Raw genomic sequence first — 10,877 nt, forward strand, 5'->3', positions numbered from 1 at the left:
TATACAACTATCTGTATGTATATAAATATATCTTCTTCTTCTTCTTTCGGCTGCTCCCGTTCGGGGTCGCCACAGCGGATCATCCGTATGATCCGCATAGTGATTTGGCACATGTTTTATGCCGGATGCCCTTCCTGACGCAACCCTGGTCGCTTCTTACGACACAGGGATATGGTACACCTATTTTAACTGGGGTATACACCGGCCCAGTATACTGGTACTCATTTCGCCGACCTCGGAAGGATGACAGGCTGAGTCAACCCCCTGGTGTATTAATTCAGTGGCCCAACGGGGCTTGAACTCAGGACCTTTTGGATCCCAAGCCGCTGCCCTAACCACTGTGCCAACACCAGGCTCATATATATATAAAATACATATATATATATATACATATATACATATACATATATACATATATATATATACATAAATACATATACATATATACATATGTATATATATATATATATATATGTATATAAAAAAATATATATGTGTATAATTGTGCATCGTCTGTCCCATCCTGTATTGTCACTGAACTACTCCCTCAAACTTTTGTGAAATTGTACCAAACTTCTGGGCTGCACATAGTTCTCCCGTGTGTATGAACTAAAGGTACTTGTTTTGAAATATTTTGAAAAAAAAAAAAAAATGTTTTTTGAATTAAATCTTCAACTTCAATTGCTTAGTAAAATGTAATTAATCACGAATATTACAATCTCCTAAGCACCAGGATCTGCCCAACAGTTGAGCATTCCGGACGGAAGCCATTCTGAGAGTCCTTAAAGGCGCTGTCACACCTTGAGGATTTAGCCAGCCTATGCCGACTTATGAAAAATTTGTCTAAAATGCTGGCACACGTCGAATACGTTATGGGTAAGTTTTGTATACGTTAAGAGCACGCTGAGAAACACTGCCATACGTCGTAGTACGGATGGCTTTCATCGTTGTCCTTTGCGGTTTGTCCTCCAATTTTAGCATGCTTGAAATTTTACGACGTATGCCAGCGTATGACTTACACGTTCCGCTACGCTGGCCATAAGTTGTAGGCACGTTATGCGATTGTTGACACATGTCGACACACGTTACTTGTAAGTTACTCATAAGTCGAAACACGTCGAGGTAATGATTAGCGTACCCGAAACTTATTTATAACCTATGAGTAATGTGTTGTAGGCACGTTACATGATCGTTACACACACGTCGAGGCACGTTATGCGATCGTTAACACACGTCGCGGCACGTTACTTGTAAGTTACTCATAAGTCGAAACACGTCGAGGTAATGCTTAGCGCACCCAAAACTTATTTCTAACCTATGAGTAACGTGCTTTGAACCTTTGTGTAACGTACCTCCAACGCATATTGACATATGTAGACGTATTTGATTGACATCTTCCGGACGACTACAGAACTTACTGAACGTGTTTCTAATTTACAGCTCCCGTATAATGGCGTATTGGCAGTGTTTAAAAAAAAAACAACAACAATAACTTCCGATATTTCGTCACGTGCCATTACGTCACGTCCAATTGCCTCTTCAGTTTGCTCATGTCTTATTCTTAGTTCCTCCTCTGTGAATGTTTTCTGTTTGAGGATATTGTCACGTCGACGGCGAAACTTAAAAGCAAATGTCCGAATATATTTTAAAATTCGTGATAGACTAAAAAAAAACAACAACAACAACAACAACAACTTCAGATATTTCGTCAGGTGCCTTCATGGAGCCAAGGAGAAAAAAAGAAAATGTGCCTTGACAGAGAAAATAAGTTTCGGGTGTGCTAAACATTACCTCGATGTGTTTCCACTGATGAGTAACTTACAAGGAACTTGTGTCGACGTGTGTCAACGATCGCATATCGTGCCTACAACTTATTCTTAGCGTAGCGGAATGTGTGAGCCATACGGCGAGTCTGTTTTAAAATTTTCAGCATGCTTGAAATTTCACGACGTAACTTTTTTTATAACCTATGAGTATTTGTTATAATTTACAGCTGCTCTCTTCTCTGCACTTTCACCTTGAATCTTTGCAGACTGGGATGACTTTCAACCAGAGATATCATTGATGAGCTGCCAGCTCAATCCATACCTCTGGTTTTTGTGTGCTTCTTCCACCTCAACTATTTTCTGAGTCAGTTTCTCCTGCTCCAAAATTACATACATCCTTTTCAGCTCCACCTTTCTCCTTGTGTACACCTCTCTACTCTGGCCATCTTCACACTTGTCAAAAATGTATGCTTCATATGCGGCCTTCATCTCCTTCTGGGACATAGTGACCTTAGGATCTAAACTCTGTTCCTTCCTCCGTACCTTTGGGATTTGCGTGAGGCAGGCCTCGGCTGCCTGTTGGTTTGCTTAGACAAAACGCTGGTAACGTTCTGAAGCCCCCTCATCTTCCCCCTGCAGCATGTGGAATATATTTCGTATCTCCACCGCATAACTCTCCTGCAGTTGACGGTCAGCCGCCAGCTTACCCCATACGTACTTCACCTTCTTCACCACATCCCACCTCGTCGATCTGAGACTTGGTCTTACTGTTACGGCCACCACCCTGTGATCTGACCCCAGAGAGGAAAAAGTCCTATATGCTTCACTGTTGGTGATGCTTTTACGCCACTTATAACACGTCAGGATGTAGTCAATCTGATGCGTGGTCTTGTTTGGTGACATCCAGGTCCATAATTTCCCTCTTCTCTTCTGAAACAGCATGTTAGTGGCCAATAGCTGCTAGTCCTCCATCACATCCAGCAACCGCCTGCCATTATCATTTGTCTGCTCATTGTGGGTGAATCAAACGTCATCCAGGTTAAGGCATGCATTAATGTCACCGAGGATAAACAGACAAACAGACAGAAAGGGGTGAAAAGATAACCTCCTTCACCTTCGGTGGCAGAGGTAAAAATCTATTTGGATTTCTCAGCGGAAGGCGTATGGTGTTTTTCAACTATCTGTTACTAAATTGGTGATCGTGCAGGTGGAGGATTTTACCTTGAGTCCACCCGGCAGTCAACCATAACATTGGTTTGTCAGGATTGGGATCGGGACACTGGGTCGAATCCGGCGACTGTAACAAAAGAGTAGCTCATTCAGGCACTGTAAGAAAATATTGCAATCTGCAAAGATCTCCATTTTAATTGTCACTGGCACCTTGACTACTGAAATAACAGTGGGTTAAAAGACCAGTTTAACTTTTGCAGTCATTTCTCGACTGACTGTATCTCGATTGATATCAGGATTCCTTTCAATTTGTCACAAGTTAGCCCTTTGCTTCTTGGTGGGTATAACATTGTGTCATCACTTTGCAATTATACTCTCCATAACTACAGTGTATTATGGAGATGAATATTCTCACTCCGAGAAACTAGAGGCACATGATAAAGTGTAGTTGTGCAATAGATGAGATACGAGGAAGGTCCATTATCCCAGGTCCATCAAACCAGCTTCGGGAAGACAAGACAGATGTGTGACATGCATAGATAACATGTACGTACTACACATGTTCATTCAGATGAACTGGATCTTGACATTTTCCTGGCATGTGACATATGGGCAGGCATTGACCTGCTACGAATATGGCATCGTGTGTCTGCTGCTGGAGCAGCTTTTCTCTGCCCATACGACATATTTGACATCGTTGAGCTGCCATGTGCAAAAGCAAAGCATTATCTGAAAGAATGATCTGGGAGGTTTACTGGTGGTGCCCGACGCCAACAGTCAAAAGGATGTCATTGTAATCAGGAAAGCGGTGCACATTGTTCTGACACTGACTCGATTGGGATTCATCACCATCAAACACCGTTTGTGGAACTTTATACCACCTTTTGATGTACCACTGCAATCTTCTCGATTCTGGAGGTGCAAAATGACTTCTTCACCAAGTCTCTTTACTAAGGGCTACCCGCATCACAGTGAAAGAAAATTTCAATGCACCGACTGCTCAGTTGGGATGCTTATTAAAGTATTCTCGAATACTCGGGGTGGTTGGATTTTTACAGTGATGGGGGGATGCTTTTGGAAGTCTACTCGAGTACTCAAGTGGTGGGATATTTATCATCGTGGTGTGATGTTTATGATTATGGTGGGATGTTTTCTTCTTGAGAGTTTGCTTCTGTATACACATTGTCGACCCCGTGAATCCTCGCCAACCCCTCATTCTTCCCACATCCCTTATTTGTCCAAGTCTCTCTGTTTTGTCCTTCAACACTGCTGTTGGTGATATTCACGTAATGGGTTGTATCTATTCTTGATTTGTTTTTCTTACTTTTCTCGTAGCCTTACCTGTGGTTTGATTTTTATATTTTGATAACTAGGCATCAAAAATTCAATGTTTTTGTTTGTCAACAACCAACACTGCTCTAATTTTAGCTGACTTTTGTTGTCTTTATTTCATCATTTTTCTGACCTATATCCTTCACATCTGTTGCATGGTCTCTGGAAATATTACACATAAAATGGCTAGAGGCGTGCACGCTCATCGTAAGTTGCCACGGTGCTTGTTAAGGTTATTCGCATAAACTGACTTTTCTTTTCAACTCCTGGTCAAACTCAACCAAAAGAGGCTTTCACTTTCAAAAAAAATCAGACTATAAAATAGAGGAAGAAACACACACTCTGGTGTGTTTAATACATATATTGTCCGTTTAATTCTGCATGTAACGTTTGATGTAACTGGTGTTAATTTGTAAAGAATTAATGTGATGATTACTGCCTTAACAAAGGAGAAATTAAACAGATAAGGAACTAGAGAGTTTGTAGAACACCTTACCCCAAGCAGTATTGAGAAAAAAAGGACATGGACAGGGTCTGCAAGCAACAAATTTGATTTGTCGCGATGATGTAAAATACCGTAATATTTTGTCCAATTGCTGCTAAATGGGTTTTGAAAATGCCATAGTCATTTGTATTCTACAGTGTTCAAGTATGTAATGTAATTGAAATAAAATAAAGATTTTAAAAGTGAGAGAAAAAACTTTTCCTTTATGGAAGTTTACCGCCGTTGATGCAACATCTTTTACACCACCTTATTTTACACGCTATATTAGTTCTTCGCGCCTGTTGTTTGTGTCCTTTATGACATCGCTAAAAACAGTAAGTTTCCTGTTTGGGATTATGTTAATTTTGTTTGACTGTCAGACAGGCAGACGGACTAAAGATATCTCACTCACTCCTCTTGGTTCAGGTGCGATCAGGATGAATTTGGAGCCAAGGTATTGTAAAACTACAAGTTCGTTTTCCAGTTCATGTTCCGATATCCGATTTGTGTTGAAAATATAACATACAATTGAAATCAAGTTGTTCATTGATAATAAACTAAACTTTGTAAGCATACAGATTGACAGACAAAGTGAACCAATTGCTTAACCCCGCTTTTTATATCGTATGCGTGGGGTAAATATAGACACAGATATCACAAGAACACAAGCATTTATCACGTGACTTTGATGACATCCAGCAGACATGGTACACTTCTGTTGATCCTGCATTTTCTCGCAGTTTTTACTTGCTCATGGATGCACCTGTACCTACAAGTAGGTGCGTTTGTTCGTGGAACCAACAGCAATGCTCAAAAATTTCAGGGCAAGTTGAAGAGTTGGCGAGCTGGTAATGACACCACCATGAGTTCATGCAGCCAAGAACCGCACAACAATTTTACCATCGCACAACACCTGCTCATGCAAACTCACCTCCTTGTTTTTGGTGGAGATTTGTAGTACTGCCCTGCTTTGGTTGGGGGTGTTGTGGTCTCTTTCATTTCTCATTGTCCTGTAATTGTCATTCCAGTTACACAGAGCATAATTTTTCAGCTCATAATAATCTAGAGATGGAGCGATTCACCATGGGATAAGTTCATATGCTTGGGTTGCAATCGAAATGTCACAATTGAATTGATAAACATTACGGAACATTTATTAATACTGCAAATCCAGTTGTCCTTCATCATTGGATGTGTTTATGGAAAGCACAGATTGCATCGTGTTGGCGAATTTATATATTTTCTTTTTCACTTATCTCGTCACTCATGACGAGTTAATACTCGAGATGCTCGACTCGGGGGAAAATTGTGCAGCCCAAGGCTCGTGCATGATATTTCAAATAAAGGCAAATGAGAGGTGCCAACTCTGTGTCTTGTAAGCCAGTCATTTCCAGGGATATCGTTAGTAATGGCTGAAAGCCATGGAGTGCTCGCTCAGCCCCAGATTAACAACAAACAGCTCTGAGAGGATCTATAGTCAGCTCCAACAAACCAAACAAAGGTCAACCCTCACCACCAACAGATGATCCGACACAAGCAGAACTCTCCATCACGCACACCTGACCGTTGGAAATGTAGTCAACGATTTGGTGACAAGACTTGTAAATAGCAGCCATGAGCAATGCCTCAATAAAAAGAGAAGTTATGTAAACCGAGTTATAATCCTTGGAATTAGATCGGCACCTCCATACCTGGATGCATCGGAGATAGAGCACAGCGGTAGGGGCATTGGCAGGATGTATAGTTGGTTTGTGTGTGGATGGGTGATGATACCAGAGTTGGCGCAGCGCAGACATGCTGGGCCGAATGGCCTCCAGCACAAAAGCTCTTTGCATATATGAGGAGCTGCTTCAACGTTTAAACTACAGTACATAGCGAAAATAACTGCAACATAGTCATTGAGTGAATGTCACATGAATTTAGTACCCGTACCAATTTTATACGGAGCTTGAGGCTCATGGATATATATATATATATATATATATATATATATATATATATATATATATATATATATATATATATATATATATATATATATATATATATATATATATATATATATATATACACACACACACACACACAGAGTGAGTCAAAAGTAGCGCCCGATTTCTGTTTTTTCGGCTGTCAGATTCTTTCTGGGAAGTCATGTTGTTAATAATTGTCTTGCAGATTATTAATCTTCGTAATTTATTTATTTTTGATTTTGTTTTGCAGATTATTGCTGTGAGCTTGGAAAGTTATTGAATTTGCACCAAATTAAACCATGAATTACCTTTCAATGAATCAACGCATTGTGGCCATGAAGCATTACTACAAATATAATGAAAAATCAACGATGGCGGTACGCCGTTTGGCACAGGAATTCGATATTAACCCACCTCAGGGAAGAAACATACGATTGATGGTTGAGAAATTTGAAGCAACAGGGTCGGTAGCCACTGCAAAGAAGTGTGGTCGTCAGAAAACGGCAACGAATGTAGCTAAGGCTGAAGAAGCCATCAGAAGACTGGAACAAAGTCCGCAAAAGTCAACTCGCCGTTTATCTGCAGAGTTGGAAGTGAGCCAATCAAGTGTTATCCATATCCTTCACCAGAAAAATGGAAACCTTACATTCCACGCTTACTGCATGCCCTTCATGATGGAGATGATGACAGCCGTCTTCATTTTTGCGAAGAGTTCTTAGCTAAACTTCACGAAGAGGACACAATGCTAGACAACATCTGGTTGTCATATGAGGCATGTTTTAAGCTTAATGGCACAATTAACAGACACAATTGTGTCAACTGGGCTGCAAATAACCCAAGAGTGACAGTTGAGAAGGAAATAAATTTACCTGGAGTGACAGTTTGGGCAGCCATATCTCCATTAGGGATAATTGGACCCTTTTTCTTTGAGGGATCTCTCACTGCAGCAATTTACATGGATATGCTGTAAACCTTCTTTTGGCCCAGGGTACAAGATCAGGGCTGTTATTTCCAGCATGACGGAGCTCCACTTCATTATGGACGTTATGTTCGTCAGTGGCTTGATGAAAACTTTCCCAGAAGGTGGATCGGCCCCCGCGATTCGATCGAGCGGCCGACATGCTCCCCAGACCTTACACCTCCAGATTTCTTTCTTTGGGGGCTCATGAAAGACCTTGTTTAATCGGGAAAAGCCTCATACCATTCAGGAATTGAAGGCTCAAATCACTGCAAAGTTTGAGGAAATTGATATCGAACTCTGCAGACGTGTGTGCCGCTCTGTGCCTGCTCGGCTGCAATTGTGTATCGATCATGAGGGAGGGCACTTTGAAAATTGCAAGTAAAACAGCTTGGTACAGTTCCGTAATAATTTTTTCTTGAATAAATGGTTAGATAAACATGTCATTCATTTATTTCTACCTTCTTGTACACTGCAATACAAATGGCAAACAAACAATCAACTGACAGAAATCGGGCGCTACTTCTGACTCACCGTGTGTGTGTATATATATATATATATATATATATATATATATATATATATATATATATATATATATATATATATATATATATATATTGTTACGTCTGGGGGGGGGGTATGCATTCAAAGGGTAATTAGGATGTTTAATTAGGTATGCCATGCTGTTCGAGTTGTACCAGGATCTCGATGTAATAAGTAGCAATTCAGTGGTGATAAGTTGTCTAGTAAATGTCCATTTCTTTAAGGGGGAAATGATAATTGTCACGTAATTAGACAGGGAGGCGGGTTAGGGTAAGTGTGTCTGCGTAAACCCCTTTTAGTATTCCCTGGAGGCTTGCCGTGATGTCACAGGACAGTGCTGCGGATGGCTCCGCCCCGTGATCACGATTGGCGGAAGGCGACGGCGGAGTGCTAATAAAACGGCTCGATTGGAAGTGACGAGGACTCGAGGATAAAAAGGTTCTGTTCGGGGAAAAGGGGAGGAAGAAGAAGATCGATAAAGAAAGACCGTTTTTGGGTGGAGGTTGTTGTGCTTGGAGCGTGCTCGATTGTTGCGCTGGTTCGATCCTGGATTCATCGTGTCTCGTGGCCTTGCTGTGCCTCGTGCCTCACCTCGGTTGGCTCTGGGGTTCTGCTGGCTCGGAGTATGGGGTGGAACGGCGGGCGGACCTGCCTCAATCTCCTGCTCGCAACTTGGCGCTAGAACTGGCTCCCTGGCGGCTGTGAGCGGTCTTGGGCCGACACCAGGAGGTCGACAGTACCATGGTGTCTCCTGCCCCTGACGAGCGCAACGCCAGCTCGTCCGGCACCAATCCAGGGACTGTTGCGTCCACACCACGGGCCAGCCTGACCACCAGGACCAGCTACGTTTTGTGTGTGTGTGTGTGTGTGTGTGTGTGTGTGTGTGTGTGTGTGTGTGTGTGTGTGTGTGTACCTGGCGCCTTAGAGGGTTATAGATTTGTATATCCATTGGAATTGTTTGTGTTTTCCCCACGCCCGAACCCACACCACCATCCCGTCGAATCGCCCCGGATCCCTCCTCTTGCCGAGTCTTATTATTTCTGGTTAGAGAAATAAACGTTATTAACTCAGTGAAAAGCGACTCATGCCACCTTCCTCGTCCCGTTTGCGGTAGAGCGATTAAAACCGCCATCTTTGGGTTATAAGAAAATAAACCGCCTCCATCGTTTCGGCTCATTCTACGTTGGCGGGACTGTTCAAGTCCCATGGACGTCACAATATATATATATATATATATATATATATATATATATATATATATATATATATATATATATATATATATATATATATATATATATACCCCTGTATTTTTCTATATATATGCATACAGGGTGTTCCAAAAAGACATGGACAACTTTGGTTGTTAATATATTTAGCACAACGAATGAAACAATGATACGCTTTATTTAATGCGACAGAGAAACTCATAAGGTTTTCTTTTTTCATGTCTGGTGGTTTAATCTCAAAGAAAATGGCAACTCCACAGGAGAAAGTTCTGTGTGTCGAATGGTTCATCCATGGTTTCGATATTACACTAAACATGTAAGTTTAGTGTAATTTCTGTACAATGTATGGAAGGAATTCTTCATCGTAGACTAGTACCAGAGAGTGGTACAAGAGGTTTAAGGAGACTGGATGTTGTCAGAAACAGAAAAGTACTCGTCGACCAAGCACAAGTGCAGCAGACATTGAACGAGTCCATGAATCATTTCAACAAAGTCCCAGAAAATCAATCTGATATGCATCCAGAGAACTTGGACTATCAACCACCACTGTAGACAAGATTTTGCATAAAATACTGACGATTTATACTGATAAAGTGCATATTTTCTAGGAACTCAAACCAAATGATGGACCCAAAATTCAGGGTGTTTGGCTTGAAAATGCTCAGTCGCAGAGAGGATGATGAAGATTACCTGAAAAAGGTCATGTTCACAGACAAAGCTTGCTTTTATGTAGCAGGGAAGGTCAACCAGCACAATGTGATGTTCTGGGGCTTCGAAAACCCACACATGGTCATTGAACACATATGTGATAGTCCAAAGGTCAAGGTGTGGTGTGGCCTTCTCCATGACCATTTGGTGAGTCCGTTTTTCTTTGCGGAGATTACAGTGACCTTAACAATTTACATGAACATGTTGGAAGGATTCGCCTTCCCACAGATTGAAGACCTTTGTTGCATATCATTTTTATCAACTCAATATCATTTTTCAACAGGATGGAGTTTCCCTTCATTGGGCCTTAGTTGTTCGAGTCGTCCTGAATGAAAAATTTCCAGGTCGCTGGATTGGCCGAGACCGATCAACCGCCTGGCTCCCACGATCACCAGACATTAACCCCCTTGATTTTTTTTCTGTGGGGTTTTGTCAAAGATGTTGTCGACAACACGAAGGTGGCAAACCTGCAGGATCTTCGTTCTCGGATTACAGCTGCATGATCACTGGTGGACACAAACATGCTGAGCCGAACATGGCAAGAACTCGTGTACCGCCTTGATGTCCTACACGCAACAAATGGAGCTCACATTGAAGTGTATTGATAGTGTGCACAAAACTTTATGAGATTCTGTATCATATAAACCAAAGGGCATCGTTTGTATCAATTGTGGTTCTGAACATATTAACAACTAAAGTTGTCTGAGTCTTTTT

This window comes from Eptatretus burgeri, chromosome 13, assembly GCF_056783735.1.
Source record: "Eptatretus burgeri isolate ZD-2024b chromosome 13, Ebu_testis_v1, whole genome shotgun sequence".
Lineage (NCBI taxonomy): Eukaryota > Metazoa > Chordata > Myxini > Myxiniformes > Myxinidae > Eptatretus > Eptatretus burgeri.